Source organism: Caretta caretta, chromosome 9 (assembly GCF_965140235.1).
Source record: "Caretta caretta isolate rCarCar2 chromosome 9, rCarCar1.hap1, whole genome shotgun sequence".
Taxonomy (NCBI): Eukaryota; Metazoa; Chordata; order Testudines; family Cheloniidae; genus Caretta; species Caretta caretta.
This window is the reverse complement of record NC_134214.1, coordinates 52,839,605-52,858,317: the sequence shown is the minus strand read 5'-3', so window position 1 is coordinate 52,858,317 and position 18,713 is coordinate 52,839,605. Positions and strand designations below refer to the sequence as shown.

General features: G+C 45.9%; 1 protein-coding gene across 8 annotated transcripts in view; it reads left to right on the top strand.

The window, feature by feature from the left end:
• Window positions 1-18,713, top strand: part of EPHB1 (EPH receptor B1) — a 414,114-nt gene that overhangs the window by 325,117 nt on the left and 70,284 nt on the right. For 2 of the 8 annotated variants that reach the window (XM_048863518.2, XM_048863516.2), the window contains one exon: window positions 16,670-16,858. The exons of the other annotated variants lie outside the window; for them this stretch is intronic. The gene's annotated coding sequence lies outside the window, so the exon portion shown is untranslated. The remainder of the gene's footprint in view (window positions 1-16,669; window positions 16,859-18,713) is intronic. 8 annotated transcript variants of the gene reach the window in all.

Sequence of the window (18,713 nt, the reverse complement as noted above, 5' to 3'; positions counted from 1 at the left end):
AGAAACAGGCAAAGAAAAACTCCCCTTGTCTGACAGCAGAAGGGACTATTCCAAGGCCTGTCTGATAGCCAATCATTAATACCGTTTGGAATACTCACCTCTGAAATCTGTATTCAAGCATGTTGTCACACCAAATACAACATGCATATGAAACATGCATTCTGCATACTAATACACTGTGTCACTACGTTTCTATTCACAAGTGATAAGGGATCTTTTGTGTTTTTATTATTTCTTTAGTAGAAGAAAACTAAAGGTATAAAGCAGCATGACAATGAGACAGACTAAATAAAAAACACTACATTTATGACTACCCTGCTGATGCTTATTATACAGGGTGGGAATGCTCCTGATCGGAAGCTGTCCCTTTAGTCTTGCTTTGTATAGTGTCTGTGGTTTATATGCAGTGCAGAACAGAACTGAACAACAACCCTTCTTAATGTGAAATCAATAGGTCCAGTTCTGCCCATTGAAGTCCATGGGCTCTGTACCCATCCGGCTGAGAATAAAATTGGCCCTTCTGCTTCCAAAGTAATTTAGTTGTTCTAGGAAGCTACATTATGCTGTTTAACTCTACCGGATTATTTCCCCACCTTTGTTCCCCTCCCCACCTCTCATATTCTCTGTCACTGCAGGCAAAACCTGTGTTCCTGGTCTTGACCACTTACTGAGCGCTGGCAGTGCTAAAAGCTATAAAAGCATAAAGGAAAACAAGGGTCAAGCTCTTCCAAAATGTCTCCTCACTGAGATTTCTTAAATCACCTACATAAATTTAGGTGATTTTCCAAAGTGCTGTGCACCCAGCGGCTTGCACTGGGGTCATAAATTCCCAGCTGTAAAGATTGGTTACCCAGGGTCCATTAACCATCATCCAATTGTTTAAGTTAACTCTCTGGCCTAGTGGCTAGAGCTCTGTATTGGGACTCAGGAGACATGGGTGCTATTTCTGGCTCTGCCACTGGCCTGCCAGGTGACCTTGGACACGTCATTCCCCCCTCTGTGCCTCAGTTTCCCCATCTGAACAATGGGGATAATGACACTGACCTACTTTATAAAGCACTTTGAGATAGACTGATGAAAAGTGCTAGATATGATGACTTAGAGTTTTGTTCTCTCCTTTTTCCAATGGAATGGACCCTGGTCCCCCTCTGTCTCTTCCAACTTGAGTAGACCAGGGAGTAGGCATGGGCAATGTTCCTGATTTCCACAATAGGAAAGTGTTAAATTGCAGGTGTAAGTGTGGGAAATAAGCATATCTGGTCACAAGGAGCTTCAGTCCTGCCATTTGTGGAGAGTGGGATAGTTCGTCTGTGAACAATGCTACATTTATATAGCTTTGTATAAGAGCAGCTAATAGAAGCATCCATCCGAAGCTCTGGGTGCCCTTTTTCAAGGCTGGGAATTTACAGTACTAAGAAAGTCACAGGAGACTGTTTAAACCCACTGCAATATTCTGCACAATCCTGATCAGATCTGCTTCCGAAACTACATATCATGATACCATGCCAGTAATTAACCCCATCCAGTTCTCCCCCATCCTCTCCCCAGAAGCCTGAGAAGAAAGGCAAGCTTTGCGGTATGTCCAGAAAGTGAACAGATCTGACCCCAGCAGGTCCAAGGCAGGTAGCATGCCCCAGTTGAGGGCAATGTTCCCTCTAATTTTTGACAGGCCATGTGCACAAAAAGTTTCTTCTGTGCAAATTTTTGTGCGCACGGTGTTTCACCATGTGCGCGGGGCTTAGGATCTGTGTGTGCGCGCACACGTGCACAGCTTAGAGGGAACAGTGATTGAGGGGTTCTCTCAGAGAATGCCTTCCTCTTTTCCATATGGAGGGAGCTGCTGCTTGAGCTCATCCACTGATGTCAGCTGTTGTGCGGCAGCATCATGAAAGAGGCAACCAGCTTCCAAACCTCTTAGGCCTCTAACAGGCAAAACCAACAGCCTAAACTCCACCCAGCAGTCCATGGTGCACCTGCTACATGCTCCCAACAAAAAACTCCACTTAATACGAGTGCTGTTATGTTCTGGATGAGTTTTATCTTCTGAGTGGCCTCAAGGTACATCCCCCACCCAGGACAGCACATTGCAGTATTCGAATCTTGAGGTGACAGAGGTATGGATCAGCACAGCAAGGGCCACCTGTGAACAAACGAGACCTCTGAGTCACAAATATGGTTGCAAAGTGATGGCTGCACACCACCAATTAGTGGTGCTGATATAATTCTTGCCAATTCTTCTGGATGCTGCCCCCAACCCACTAATATTATCTCTGTTTTTTTCTGGACTGAGCCTCAGTCATCGAGTCCTCATCCAAATCCCAATCTCCTGCAAAGACTGGGTCATCATTTCACTGCACCGAAAGTATCAGCTATAATGGAGACATAGAGCTGGGTATAATCTGAATACTGCAGACGCTGTAGGCCAGGACTTCTTCTTAACCCTCCTGGTGGCCTTGTACACACAGTGGACAATAGTGGGTACAGAGCAGAACCCGGCTATACTCAGTATGAGAGACAGTTAAGGTGGATAAACAACTGCTCATAATTATCTTCAAGGTTCTTCTGCGTTAAAAAGTGGAAAACTGCTACAAAATGATTCTTCTCCTGCTAAGAACCTTCATCCAGTTAACAGCCTCTCATGAGCTGTCTGAAAAGCCACTGAGAGGTGTAATAAAATTCACATGGACACATTGTCTTCATCATTACTCAGGAGGAGATCATCCACCAACAAAAGCAGTGCAGTTTCTCTCCCACACCGAGGTCTAAACCCAGAATGACTAGGGTCAAAGTGTGCTGAAGACTGAGAATATTCACGACCAACCTTCTCCATAGTCTTTCCCTCAAATACTGGAGATTTGGTACCAGTTTACAGGTGGTCCGGTGGTCATAAGCAAGATGATAACTTAAGTAGAGGCCTCCTTGGGAACACTTGGGATCCTACCCTCAGCATTGACGGTTGCTACTGTGTCATCACCAGTCTTTACCAGCCAGCGGGGACATGGCTCTGATACACAGGCAGTGGCCCAAAGCACCCCCAACATTTTCGGAACTTGAGCAACACTGGCTAAACCTCAAACGGGAGTCTCTGTGCTGGTACCCTCAGGACATTGACCTAAACTGACAGATGCTGCAAATGCTGTCTGAATTCCAGCCATTTGTATTGCAGTGGAACAAGCAAACTCCTCACAAAAGCGAAAAACTTGACTAAGTTTCTAAGCGGGGGCAGCTGGGATTAATCAGGCTATCCACCACCTGAAGCAGTTCTGCTGTTTTGTGATTTTGCAGATGCTATGAGAGACTCAACGATGCCTCTCCATGTCAGAGCATAAGTATTTTAAAATTCTCGGACTGGGTCTTCTACCAGCAGCTCTCTAAGTATCTCTCTCTTGGTTAGTCTGTTGCAAGTCATCTTTAAGACTTGGTGGCCTGTGAGGTTAAAGTTACATCAGCAGCCAGGGATAAAAGATCCTTCTAATAGCCCACGATCCCATCAATAGAGTGATCAATGCTTGCCCAGAACCTGTTTCTCTAGGTTTCCTTGGGCAGGCTTTGGTCCCTCATCTTAGTGGGAGAGAAGCACCAAAGCAGGAGTCTTCCCAGACCTAAATAATGTTGGTGCATTCCATGACAAATGACTCAAAATGTTGCTCCTATGTGTATTTAAAAGCTGCTTTCTCCAAATGAATGATTAGGGGCTTTATGGTAAAATGAGTGGAGCTGGTCAAAATTTTTCCTTCAGCACATTTGTTTGTACAGTTGGAAATTTTCATGAAAAATTTTAGTGGTGACAGAAATGTTCTGATTTTTCAATAGAAAAACTGAAAAAAAAAGACCTTCTCCTTCCCAAAGTTTCTGGCTTTGGTTTCTGGCTTTAAAAACCAGAAAATTTCCACAGGATTCCCTGCTCCCCAATACTTTCCAGCAAGAAATAATTAGCATTTATGTCCAGCTCTAAAGATGAATAAAATGTAATAGCCCGTTTGCAAATCTTGTGGAACGTTTCCCTTAAACTCCTCAGTCTCTCTCTCTCTCAGACACACACTCTCACTCCCCCTCTCAAGAAAAAAAGTCCTACAGTGGGTTGTGCAAACTCCAGTGTGACTGAGAGGCTTTATTCCTTCTCCTTGCAAGAGTTCTTCTCTCCTGAGTTGCTCTCACCTTTGACCCCCTAGGGTTACACTCTCCACCACAGATAGCAGAGCATTCCCAGTGCAGAGCTCACGTCCCTGGAAATAGCTCCTTCCAGGAGGCTGAGTTTAATGAGCTGCCAGGCACAATGTAAGACCTACCTGTTGAGTTAAAGCTTTGTACAAGGTTTGCTTTAGCTTAATGTTGAAGAAGTGGAGATCTTAGAATCATAGAATATCAGGGTTGGAAGGGACCTCAGGAGGTCATCTAGTCCAACCCCCTGCTCAAAGCAGGACCAATCCCCAATTTTTGCCCCAGATCCCAAATGGCCCCCTCAAGGACTGAACTCATAACCCTGGGTTTAGCAGGCCAATGCTCAAACCCCTGAGCTATCTTATGGAAAGGAGTGAAAGGGCAGGTTTGCTGTAGGCCTTAAAGATAGAAGCTTGGGATGTTGTTATTGTTTTTCTAAACATAAGGCACCTAGGTGAGTGGCAATAGATGTGAAGCTACATTTCTGGCTACATTCGTGAAATCATAACTACATTCTTCCCATCCCTCTGCTTTAATATGAAGCTGTCTCTCCAAGTGAAGTGTGACCTGCCCATCTTCTGTCTCGTGTCTGTTTTTCAAAGAGCAGGCCCCACATGATTCATTAGATAGAGATCAGAGGTTAAAGGAGACTTGAGAATGTGAGTAGCAATGTCTCCGAGGGACCTTTGCAAAGATAAGATTGACCAGCTGTGCAAGGAGCACTATTGTATGATTTTAAATTATTTCTAGAAGCATCACCTTCAAAAGACATGACCTCCCAGATTATCTGAAATGCCAGGCTGGGCACCGTGCTGACTTCCCAGCAGTATTGACTTGGCCAGGCTGTACTTTCAGGAATAAATCCCAGTTAGGACCAGTTGGATGGCACTTTTCTTGGGTGGAAGAGAGAGTGTGTTAATTGAGAACTCTTTTACCTCCTGAGTTGAGCCAGCATGGCTGTTGACTGACCACATAAAATCTAAACAGCGGAAAGGCAACATTCACTATGAATCATCCTCAGATTTTGCCACTCCCTTCTAAGAAGAATTTCAGATTATAACATTGCCCCCACATTTAATTTCCTTATTCTTCCTCCCAGTTTTCTGTCTCAAAGGGTCTTTCTCCCCCATTGTCTTAACCAACAGCTCATACCCAGGTTCACAAGAAATGGAATGTCACCACCATGTGAGATACAAGGAGTGTTCTCCTGTGAAATTCAAACACCGATGCTTCAGACTTGCATTGCTGAAAGGGTTTGGCCAGCTGGAAGAGTGACCTCCAGATTTCCAGGCCTCCATTCTAAGGCCCTGTTTCCCATACATAGGAATACATCACTCTAGAAAAGCAGCTTCTGGGTAGCCACATCCATTTTGCACTCACGGTGCCTGAAACGGGCACAAATCTGAACCATGGCTCCCTGAGTTTTCTCTCTACCTGCTGAAGGCAGCTCAGTGCTGCTCCCTCTGGAAAGCATAGTCTCCTCACTGAACAGTCTCAGGGCATGGCTACACTAGAAACTTCAAAGCGTTGCCGCGGCAGCGCTTTGAAGTGCAAGTGTGGTCACGCGCAAGCGCTGGGAGAGAGCTCTCCCAGCGCTCCTGGTAATCCACCTCCACGAGGGGATTAGTTCGGAGTGCTGGGAGCAAGGCTCCCAGTGCTCAGAGCCTGTCTACACTAGCGCTTTAAAGCGCTCAGACTTGCTGTGCTCAGGGGGGCGATTTTTCACATCCCTGAGACAGCAAGTTAGAGCGCTATAAAATATAAGTGTAGACAAGCCCTAAGCCTGTCCTCACTGCAATGCCTAGTCACTAGCAACTTTACAGCCCACCTGCTCCCTTCCATGCCCTCCTCTGGCAGCAGAGGACCCAGGGAGGATGGGAAGAACAGCTAAGACCTGCCTGTAAACAAGTCCCTCCCACCTGGCTGGAGTCCCAGCTAACACTGGGTGGACCCAACTCTGGTCCCCATCTCTTAGTCCTGGCAGTTGGCTCTGTCCTTTCTGGGCTGCTTATGTATCTTTCCCGGTGGGGGACCAAAAAGGAAAACAAAGATTCCAGTGTGACTGAGCATAAACCCTTCCTGGAGCCAACTCAAAAAAGAAACAGCCAGCGATACCCTCTTACTTTGGGGGTGCCTGCAGAGTGGTTTTACAGGAGTCCTTCTGGCCGGGGAGCTAAATCAGGCTCAGCTGGGAGTTCACTACATGCCTTGTAGGGCTGGGGGTCTCCAATAAGGGAGTTCCCCCTGCTGCTGCAGGAGCCCCTCCAGCTTCGTAGTCCTTCCTGCTTTGCTGACAGCAGCTTCCTCCTTTTTTAAAGGCCTCCTTCCCACCACCCACATAGGCCTCTCTACCTCTTCCCCATCAGGGCAGGGTGCACAGGCCCCATCACACTGCCCACCAGCATTATTCCTCTCCAACAAGAGCAGGAAGGACTATGGAGGCCTCTCACTGGCCCCAGCAGCAAAAGAGTAATGCATCCATCTGCTTTGAAGCAGCCAAGCAACAGCTCTCCTCTGCGGAGTGGAGAACGTGGCTTTCCAGGCTTCCTGGAAATCTGCTACCACCAGCTCCACAAACTGCCTCAGAGAGGCTGCTAGAGCCCATGGTGTGGGAAGCCTCCAGCATGGCCAACCTCTCCTTTCTAGGTTGTAGGAAACAAAGGGGGATGGGCCCCACAGATACCTCCTTTCCACAGTTCCTCTATTTATTCAAGTTATTCTGCTCTCCCTTGTGGCCTTGTATGGCCCCAGCAGTGTCTGTTCTGACCCAGTGCATTCTGGTGTGTGGGAATAGGACAGTTTTGTTTCTGCCTGTGTATTTGTCCTATTTTAAGGAAGGAGGTTCCATCCCTGCACTAGGGTTGCCAATTTTGGTTGGATGTGTTCCTGGAGATGTTATCACCTGACATAATCTTTAATTAGAGATTGATCTTTAATTTCCTGGAGACTCCCGGACAATCCTGGAGGATTGGTAACCCTATCCTGCGCTCAGACTGTCCAAGGCATCTCTTTTGTCACAGAGGAGTCTTTAGAAGCTATGGTGCAGCACTGAGCCTTTTACAAGGAGAGCGTTGGTTGTGAAAGCCTTCAGCCAGGTAGCCTGTGGGACTGCCAGGTGGGCATAGCACCCCATCCATTTCTTTCCTGGACCTGTGGATTCTAGTGTAGGAGAAGATAAATGTATTGGTCAGAACCAAATTGCTCTGATTTTTGTTGGATCATTTTGCTGGCCCCTTCATGCTGCTGCTTTTGCACTTTGTTCAGCCATCAGGGCTTTCCTGGAGTCACACTAAGGCAAATGTGGACATCTCTTAGAATCATAGGGACCTCAGGAGGTCATCGAGTCCAACCCCCTGCTCAAAGCAGGACTGATCCCCAATTAAATCATCCCAACCAGGGCTTTGTCAAGCCTGACCTTAAAAACTTCTAAGGAAGGAGATTCCACCACCTCCCTAGGTAACGCATTCCAGTGTTTCACCACACTCTTAGTGAAAAAGTTTTTCCTAATATCCAACCTAAACCTCCCCCACTGCAACTTGAGACCATTACTCCTTGTCCTGTCCTCTTCTACCACTGAGAATAGTCTAGAACCATCCTCTCTGGAACCACCTCTCAGGTAGTTGAAAGCAGCTATCAAATCCCCCCTCATTCTTCTCTTCCGTAGACTAAACATTCCCAGTTCCCTCAGCCTCTCCTCATAAGTCATGTGTTCCAGTCCCCTAATCATTTTTGTTGCCCTCCGCTGGACTCTTTCCAATTTTTCCACATCCTTCTTGTAGTGTGAGGCCCAAAACTGGACACAGTACTCCAGATGAGGCCTCACCAATGTCGAATAGAGGGGAACGATCAATGCCCCTACTTATACATCCCAAAATGCCATTGGCCTTCTTGGCAACAAGGGCACACTGTTGACTCATATCCAGCTTCTTGTCCACTGTAACCCCTGGGTCCTTTTCTGCAGTATTGCTGCCTAGCCATTCGGTTCCTAGTCTGTAGCGGTGCATTGGATTCTTCCGTCCTAAGTGCAGGACTCTGCACTTGTCCTTTTTGAACCTCGTCAGATTTCTTTTGGCCCAATCCTCCAATTTGTCTAGGTCCCTCTGTATCCTATCCCTACCCTCCAGCATATCTACCTCTCCTCCCAGTTTAGTGTCATCTGCAAACTTGTTGAGGGTGCAATCCACACCATCCTCCAGATCATTAATGCAGATATTGAACAAAACCAGCCAGAGGACTGACCCTTGGGGCACTCCAATTGATACCGGCTGCCAACTAGACATGGATCCATTGATCACTACCCGTTGAGCCCAACAATCTAGCCAGCTTTCTATCCACCTTATAGTCCATTCATCCAGCCCATACTTCTTTAACTTGCTGGCAAGAATACTGTGGGAGACCGTGTCAAAAGCTTTGCTAAAGTCAAGAAACAATACATCCACTGTTTTCCCTTCATCCACAGAGCCAGTTATCTCGTCATAGAAGGCAATTAGATTAGTCAGGCATGACTTGCCCTTGGTGAATCCATGCTGACTGTTCCTGATCACTTTGCTCTCCTCTAAGTGCTTCAGAATTGATTCCCTGAGGATCTGCTCCATCATTTTTCCAGGGACTGAGGTGAGGCTGACTGGCCTGTAGTTCCTAGGATCCTCCTCCTTCCCTTTTTTAAAGATGGGCACTACATTAGCCTTTTTCCAGTCGTCCGGGACTTCCCCGGATCGCCATGAGTTTTCAAAGATAATGGCCAATGGCTCCGCAATCACCTCCGCCAACTCCTTTAGCACTCTCGGATGCAACGCATCCGGCCCCATGGACTTGTGCACATCCAGCCTTTCTAAATAGTCCCGAACCACTTCTTTCTCCACAGAGGGCTGGTCACCTCCTCCCCATGCTGTGATGCCCAGTGCAGCAGTCTTGGAGCTGACCTTGTTCATGAAGACAGAGGCAAAAAAAGCATTGAGTACATTAGCTTTTTCCACATCCTGTGTCACTAGGTTGCCTCCCTCATTCAGTAAGGGGCTCACACTTTCCTTGACTTTCTTCTTGTTGCTAACATACCTGAAGAAACCCTTCTTGTTACTCTTAACATCTCTTGCTAGCTGCAACTTCAGGTGTGATTTGGTCTTCCTGATTTCACTCCTGCATGCCCAAGCAATATTTGTATACTCATCTCTGGTCATTTGTCCAATCTTCCACTTGTAAGCTTCTTTTTTGTATTTAAGATCAGCAAGGATTTCACTGTTAAGCCAAGCTGGTCGCCTGCCATATTTACTATTCTTTCTACACATCGGGATGGTTTGTCCCTGTCTTCTTCCTGCCAGCTAAGAGATAGCACCTCTCCTGCTTCGTTCCAGGGCAGGGGCTGCAGCCAGAGTGGGCGCCACAGTCTGTCTTATGATCTTTTCTTGTTCCAGTTCTGATGCCTCTGGAGGGAGGGCTCTGCCCACCTGACACCCTTGGAAATGGCAACAGGCAACATTGTCACCTCTCACAGGCAGAGGAAGATCTGAGTTGGATGTGTCTGTACCTAGCTCAAATGAATTCTGAGTTGTTTGTCACCAGGCTCACTATGAGTCTGCCAAGCTGTCTCTTCAGTCTGTATTGGTCTCTCTTTGCCCAGATGCGACATTTGATTATGGTCCTTGCCATCCCAAACAATTTCTTTTAAAATGGCAGATGCCTCCAGTAACACTGAGGGATGTGCTTTTTGACAGCCAGTTTAACAATCACCATCTTTTTTGTTCTCTCTTGTGAAGCTAGGCAGCTTTGCAAGAGGGCAGCATGGCATTGTAAGAGGGCACCAGTGTACTTCCATTTTCACTCAAGCACACAAGACTTCGGCAGTTCTGCCATCAGATTTTTGTATATGTCCCACTACATGCCCCGAGAGGTGCTGACCACCCATTGCAGCTCCCACCGTCCTCAGGAATGGACTTGGAGAGATGGAGGTGGAGAGAGGGTGGTGCCTGGAAAGATGGACGGGGGCATAGAACTGTACCCTGGGGCTGCAAACCAGGTTGAGACAGCAGGCCAGTCCCATCCAGGCCCTCCCTATGAATTCTCCCTTCCTACTTGTGATTTGTTAAGCCCAGCACATATTACATCCCTAATTCTGAGTCTTGCTGTCTGATTGCATCACTGTTTAATTTCTTTCCCTCTCTGTTCTCCATGCCGCCAAGTCTGTCCATTTCACAGGCTGGCTTTTCTCTGGCAGTGAGTCTATCTTTCACACTCCCTGTTTATTTCTTACGTCTATCTACTGATCAATCCATTTGTCTGTCTCGCCTCACTCTTTATTTTCTTTGACTGAATCTATCTTGTTCTCTCGCGCTCTCAAATCATGTCCTTTTACTCTGTGAAATGCTTTTCAATTGTCAGTTTCATTTCTACATTTCTATGGCAACCACAAAATCTCAGCCTAGCCATCATCATTTTTTTTTTTTTGCATGTAGTGGATTTGCTGGGAACTGCGGACAGGCTGTACTTCAAGTAATTTATCTCGTAAAGCAAACAGCTGTGGGGAGGGGAGAGGGGGCAGAGCTGAAGGAGGGAGGCCATGAGAGGCTGGGTCTAGGATATGAAGAAGGCATTCAGTGACTGAAGGCTTCCTGGGGTCCCCAAGCGGATAGCTTTGTGATTGGGGTGGGGGTAGGGGTGCGAAACTTGCTGTGAGTGGCTTTGAGAGGTGCTTAAATCTCCCTTACAGCTGTAGACAGATGGTGTGGTGTTTGTTAAATGGCTGTTTACAATTCCACTGAGCAGTATAAAGCCCGCTCAAGAAGCAATTGGAGGTGTGGAAAGCTCAGATTGCTGTGACAGAGACAAGAGCACGAATATGGGGGCGGGGAGCCAGTGTGTGTATGAGAAACGCACTACACCACACTCATTGTTGAGACTGTATCATCTGAAACCTGCAGCCTCTGGAGTGGAAGATGCTCTTGCATGAGATCTTTGACGCAAGACTGGATGTCCTAAAACAAAATATGCCACAGGACATGGTCCTCATGGAGAAAACACTGGGTGACGTTCTCTGGCCTGTGCCATGATGCTCAGCCTAGATGATTATGTTGGTCCCTCCTGGCCTTGAAGTATGAGTCTATTTCATTGGTGCCCAACAAAGTCAAACTCAGATGTTTCCTTTTCCTCTGGAATTCACCACTCTCTTTAGAAGGTGCCATCTGTGGAAAGTCAGGGCGCATGAGTGTTAGACAGACGGCTTTCTGATAGCAGTAATTAAAATGGGTTGCAGTGTAGCTGGAAGCCAAGGCAAAGTCAATCGCTCTCAGATTAGAGACAATAACAGCATTAGAAATACAGCGAGAGGACAGATTAATAGCATTATTATGTGGCTTTTTATAAATAAAGGAAATATATTTTGCACTGTTAATGACCTTCAAATTAATGGCTCTTTGAAAGCACTTATGTATATTTAATTGTAAATGTTGCTGAAAGTCAAAGCGGGGATTGCAGTGAAAGCAGCAGGAAGCCAGTTTTTAAATAAGAGCAAACTCGGATCATTATTTCTAAGCCTGTCAGCTTTGGGGAGTTTTAATGTATTCATTTTTCCCCCCAAGAGAATCATTGGTGGGGTTTTTTGCACTTTGAAGGTCTCCACTCTCTCTCTGTGGGCAATGACTCGAGATCTGTGTTGTACTTCCTGATTTTTCTTTTTGGCTTTGTGCTCATTGAGAGAGTAATCACATTTATTGATATCCAGTCTAGGAGCACAAAGGATTCGGGGACCTGACAATTCGAGGTAGTTTAGTAACTGGTGATTACCGATGTAGCATAGTGAGAGGTTTATTCTGCCACAAATAATAATGCTTACCTTGTAGGCAGCAATTTTCATCCAGAGATCTCGGCACACTCTATAAAGGAGGGTACATATAATTATCCCCTTCTACAAACAGAGTAACTGAGGCACGGAGAGGTGAAGTAAGATGCCTAAGGCCACCCAGCTGGTTGATGGCAGAGGTTAGGTCTCCTGACTCCCAACACAGTGCCCTGTCTCCTAGACCATAATCCTTCCAAGTGAAGAGAAGGTGGAGAGAACCAGAATGGCATAAAAGTAAATGTCAGAGTCCTTATTTTCTGAGAATATGTGGAATGGCTTCTCCCTAATTCCCATTAGCTTCAGTGGGAGCCGAGTTAGGCTGACACAAATACTTTGGAAAATGTCGCTCAAGATATTTAATATTTCTCTGTGGGTGCAAATAGCTTACCCCAAGGGTTCATAGGAATCCTTTTTGCATATGTGTTGTTACAAAAGCTACCCAGACCCCACTATTACAAGGTGCATACAAATAGACTTCCCAAGAGGCCTTGGGGCAATCTGGGACATGATGATTTGGAAAAGAACCTAGTGTCTCCTACTGATTGGGATGCTGCAGGAGTATTCCAGCTGGTAGAGGCAGGGAATCTGGAGCAGAATAAATACTCAGGCTTCATTTATGGCACTTTTTAATGAATTACCATGATCATTGTTGCTGATTTACAACTAGGATGTACTCATTTGCATTTCTTACATCTCTTGCCTCTGATCTAGAAAAGCTGCTAATAAATTTGAACCACAATATGTTCATTTAGAAGTCATTATTTTTAAACATTGAATTTGACTTTAAAAAATTCAATAGGTTTCAGCTTGAGAAATGAATTTCCAAACCCCACAATAGATTTTCAAACACTGCCAAACAAATTCCAACTCTTCATATTTCCTCCTCCTCTCCCGCCTTCATTTCTCTGTATTTGGGTTATATGTGATTAATTTATCATTTAAAGGCTTGCCATTCTGATCAGAGTTTTAAATCTGCCTCTTGCACTTAAACCAGGTGTTCTGTATTTGCTTCTTCAAAGTTCTGATCGAGTAAGGTGATCCACAGAACGTTATTCAATTTACATGTCATAATCTGATTTAGCGGCTCTTATATCAGAGCCTGCCACAATGAATGATCTAATTATAACTTGGGAGCCTTCCAAATTGTTTTCAAAGATTTTCAAGGAGACCCTCTTGTGAAATTCAAAATAAGATTCCCCAGGATAAGAGAGAGAGAGAGAGAACTTAGTATTAGAAACTTCCAAAGTGATTCTGGGGAGCAGACACAGATACCCCATATTTAAATGCTTGTTGCATTCACAGAGTAACATGAGCCCATGGGGTGGATCCAGTGGATGTCCTCAGTTCTAATCTGAGAGCTGCCACTGAAATTCTGTATGACCTTAAGCAAGTCTCTCTACCTTTGTGTGGCCTGTTTGCCATCCCACCCATTGTGCATTTAGACCAAGGATCTCAAACATGCGGCCTGCGGGCTGCATACGGCCCATGGAGTTATTTCCTGTGGCCACCAAGCTCCCCGGCCGCCTCTCCCCCTCTCCCCCCCTGAGTGTGCGGTGCTTAGCGCTTTCCAGGAGGGAGGGGGAAGGAGTGGGGAGCCGCGTGCTCAGGGGAAGAGGCAGAGAAAAGGCAGGCAGGGGCAGGGATTTGGGAAGGAGTTGGAATAGGGGCAGGGAGGGAGCAGAGTTGGGGTGGGACTTTGGGGAAGGGGTTGGAATGGGGGCAGAGAAGGGGTGGGAAGAGGTGGGGCAGGGGTGGGGCCTCATGGAAGGGGTGGAGTGGGGGCAGTGGGGAGCGGCTTTTGTATCTTTATATGAAAAGGTGTCAGTGATGCGGTCCTCGGGCCAATGTACTAGTCCTCATGTGGCCCTCGTGGTGATTTGAGTTTGAGATCCCTGATTTAGACTGTGAGGTGTTTGAATTTAGGGACATAGGAATTGCTAGATTGGAGCAGACCCTAGTCCAGAACCCTGTTTTTGACAGTGGCTGGTACTACATGCTTTGGAGGAAAGCCTAAGAACCCTGAAGCAGGCAGATGTGAGAATGGAAGGTCTCTCATTATGTGTTTATACAGCCCCTAGCCCAGTGGAGCCTCTAGGTGCTACCAAAATACAACTACTATTAAAGCATAATGGCAGGTTCGATGCCAAAACTGTGCTGAAAGAAGTTATTCTTGTGGCAAATTTGTCATGTAAGTGTGCCAACCCATCTGACAACAACCTGAGATGCTTGAACTCTGATCAGGTTATAATTTTACATCTTCCTCTTTTTTATGCATTTGGGTGTAATGTGCATTGGCAGATGTCTGCCTGTATGTTTCTGTGCAGAGTGAGCTACTTCTACAGTCCTGCTCTGACCGGGTGGAAGTGCCATTCCATCACGATTTTTGTGCGTGAAGGTGCATGCTGGCTCCAGCAACTGGAAGCAAGAAGTGAACTTTAATAAAAAATAAATTGGAAGCCTCCAAAGGCATCTTAACCAGCTCTGTTAAGGAAAACGGGGAGAGGATGAAGGTTGGAAAGAGGAGAAGAGGGAGGAAGAGATGATGGAAGAAGGTGACAGAAGTGGGGAGAAAAGGAGACAGAATCTTTGGAGTTGATGCTAGTCTCCCACCAGTTTTACACTGGTGCAAGTCTAATAATTTCAGTAGGGTTACTCTAAACTGGCATCTATATAAGGGAAAGGAGAATCAGGCCCATTCAGTTCTGATATTGGTGCAGTACATTTTTTCGTGGGCTGTGCAGTATGAGTTGGGCTCTTTATCATTTCCCTGGCAGTCTAATTTGCAACCTCATGCTATAATAGCTAACAATTAATAAATAAAAGGCTTTCCTGATATTCGGCCTAAATTCCCTTTCTTAATTTGATCTCAGTAGTCCTACTTATCTCCCTGTGAAACACACAAAGGGCCAGGTTCTACCATCATTATGCACAGTGAGTAGTGACTTACTCCACAAGTAGCTGCATTGATTTCACTGCCACTACTTGCCCAGTAAGGTGCTACCCAGAAATCATGGCAGAATTTATACCCTTCAGTATCTCAGCTCAGATTCCTCACAATGGAGTCACCAATCAGGATTACTTGTCTCCTCTGTCTTGTTGATGGCTCCACTTTACTTGTTTCATTGATGTTATCAGTTGGGCTACCCAGTGTTCTTTTCCTTTTGTCAGTGTGCTCCTCATCTGACCCCTTCTCAAGCACAGAATACGGTTTTTGGTGAGTAGTATGAAACACTTCACAGTCGGTGTTCTCTAGCTTTTTGTGTTACTCATTCTATTCACAACATTTGTCTATCTATATACTTGCTTCTGCAGAAGAATTCCAGCCATTGTGTCCAACTTGTGGTGCTTCTTCTGATGGTTTATCCTTTGGTGCTTAATACAGTTTTGCTTTCTTGGTTTCTCCCATTGATCTGATCTGCTGGTCAGGCCCTGGTAAGTTTTCTTCCAGAAAGCAGATGGCCTTGCACTTCATGTAAATGTAGTTCTCCTGGTTTTCATTCAGGAACAGCAGCACTGCAAACCTGGTGCATCAGCTCACCTTTGGATCCATGCTGTATTCCACTTATGCTGTGTACTTTTTTCAGAGGAGTTCGGTAGGACTTCACAGTGCCTGTCCTGCACACTTCAGTGGCTTCTTCTAAGAGCTTCCTGGGAATTCCCATGGAAATCCTCTGCTAGCTGTCCAGAGTGTTCACTCAGCATTGGCATTTATCTCTATCTTCACTTCCAGCCCCCTCATTATCAGCACTGGCTCGCTGCCCCAATTGCTCAACCAGCCCACACATGCAACTCTCAAACATGGTACCAAGGAATGCGTATCGCCCTTGACACCCACAGCACTTTCAGCTACTCACCTCTTTGAATGCAGCAGTTGTCATTCCTTCTGTGTTCTCATTGCAAACACCCCTTGAGAAACACTGGGGCTACCTTTCCTCTTCTCTGCATGCTGCAGCAAGGGGAGGTGAGACTGATTTACTGATGAGCACCTCTGACTTCATCATCCCACTGGACATGACATCACAAAACCGCCACCCAACAAAGGTCATAGGCCAGCTGCATCTTCACGGAGCAGGAAGAGGAAGGACAGCTCCTTGTGTTCTTACAACCTCACCACTCAACCATCCCATTTTTAGAAGGCAGCAAAAGAGGGAAAGAGGATGGAGGAAGCCAGAGAACAAAGAGGGAGAGCAGAAGACAGAGCATCCATGTTTATTCCCATTCTGGGATTCTTTATCCCAGGAAAAATACTATAATGCTTTACTATGCAGAGTGTCACTTAATAGTTTAATGGCTGCAGAGCCATGATTGAATGAGCATACTGGCTGAATTTCATTCCCCGCTCAGGTCAGAGTAGTTCCTTGGCTCATTGATAGAACAGCTTAGATTTAACCAGTGTTGACTAGCTTAGGACACGGAATTTCACTCTGATACCAAGATATCCAACTCCTTTCATATGATGGTTAAAGTCCAGTAGCAGAATAGCAGGCTCAAAGGAATTCCATCTCTACTGGCTTTAACCCCATCAAAGGTATTGCATTTGCTAGGTCTCCTACTTTGCTATTTGCCCATTGCCACATAAAAGGAGTTCTTTGTTTGCCTCCCCTTCCTCTCTCTCACCCGGTACCTTCTTCGTGTTCTTCCTTCTGTCTGGTTCTGATGTCTCTGTATTATTATTAGCATTACAGCAGTGCCTAATGGCCAGACCTGAGACTGATGCTCCACTGTGCAACGTGCTGTATGAGCACGTAGTGAAGGACAAGTCCCCACCTGCCCTGAAGGATTTACAGACAGCTGATGGGAGAGAAGACAGTAGCACAAACAGGCAACGTGCCATGCACAGGGACACACAGCAGCTCTGTGGCAGAGGTGGGAACAAAAGCCAGGTCTCCTGACTCCTAATACTGTACATTATCGATAAGGGCACACTACCTCTCATCACCGTAACTTTCCATTCTCTTCTGTCTCCCTTTCAGTTGTCTTTCTCTCACACACACTTGTCCACAATCTTTGCTTTCTTTAGGGCATTTTCATCCCTGGAGTAACTTCACTGAAGTCAATCCAGTTACACGAAGGATGAATTTGTTCCTCCATCTTGATGATTATCCTCAAGGGTCTGATTAGGCAATTGAACCCTTGTTTTGAAGGTGCGGAGAGAGGGCATGAAAATGATGCTTAACATCAGTGCAATTATCAATGCTAATTAGTACTGACTGGGACTGACAGCATGAAATACAGACCATGCCAAGTATTATATTTGAGGAGCAAGATGCCTGGGGAGTATATGTGAAAAGCAGACTGGAACTCTATTGAGCCTACCACAGACATGTGGGCTTGCAATCTGCACAAGTCAGTTCTTTCCCCGTTCATCAATTTGCTAAAACATTTTCACAGGATTCCTGGGTCCCTCCCCTGGACAATTTAGAAGTGAGCCCACCCAATACACTTTGGATTTCAGAATCACTTAATCCTGATTTCCCCTCTGCAGCCCAGAGATTGCATTAGTTTGAAGAGTCGGGAGAGCCCAGCTCCTGCTGTCAAAGAGTTGATCATTAAATACACAATTTCTCCTACTGTAATTTCTTGATTGGGTTGGATTTTATTCAGTGCACAGAGCACTAGTCTCTTATTTGGTTACTTATCTGTTTATTACTTATTTTATATTAACGAGTAGGAAAACCCAAATGGGACAAAATGGGACACAACACTGAAGGACTGGATTGCCTGGGTGGGGAAGGGATATAAGGGGGCTTCTCCCACCTTATGTTTCCTGCACAAGAGCTAGGGAAGACTCTTCCATCCAGGTCCTCCAAGGCCACTGACCCCAAAAGGAGAATGGAAGGAGCCACAACCAAGGTTGAAACTAAACAATTCCTCAGCCCAATGGTTGGGGTAAAGAGGCATTGGTCTTCTGGTGGTGCCACCTTTCAGATGAGACAGAAAAGAGGGGACATGACTACCTGCATTCATGAAATCTATCGCCTTGCTGCCTTTTCCCAGCTCTGTGATGGATATCCTGTGTGACTTTGGGCAAGTCACATCACCTGCCTCCAGCCCAATTTCCCCAGCCTCAGGACAGGGAATGTAATACTCTCCTATCTCACAGGGGTGTTGCAAGACTGAATTTGTTTGTGTCTGTAAAGCACTTTGAGATCCTCAGGTGCAATGCCCTATACCGATGCAAAGTATGACATTTATTATTGATTCCAGGGCAGCTCAGCACATGTACGTGGGTACTAAGCAGGATTTTCACATTGTACAGCCAGGAAATGTCTGTAAGGGGCTCACCTTTGCAGAGGTGTTAAATGAGATTTGCCTAGTCCAAAGAAGCGTGATTTGGAAGCCTATGTATATTAGCAGGCTTTAGTCTTATCCTGCCTCTTGGAGTGGTCTGGATTAGCCGAAGGAGTGTATAGGTACGTAGGAAGAACTGCTGAACACCCTAATGAAAATGAATGTGTCTCCCTGGATGTCCAGCACCACCCAGGTTCAGGGTCCTGCTATAGCCAAGCCAGTGGAAACAGCAGACTGAATCCTTACAAGCTATTTCCCTTTTGCCTGTCTTCCTTGCACCTCATTGACTCCTTATACTTTGTGCAGGCTTCCCACTTGCTCTTTCTCTTTAATGCCTATGGAAATTAACAAGCTTTCTATCTCACACACCTGGCAGGGGAGCAGTGTTAACACAGAGAAAACATGTTTTAACTCTTAACTACTGGATGGC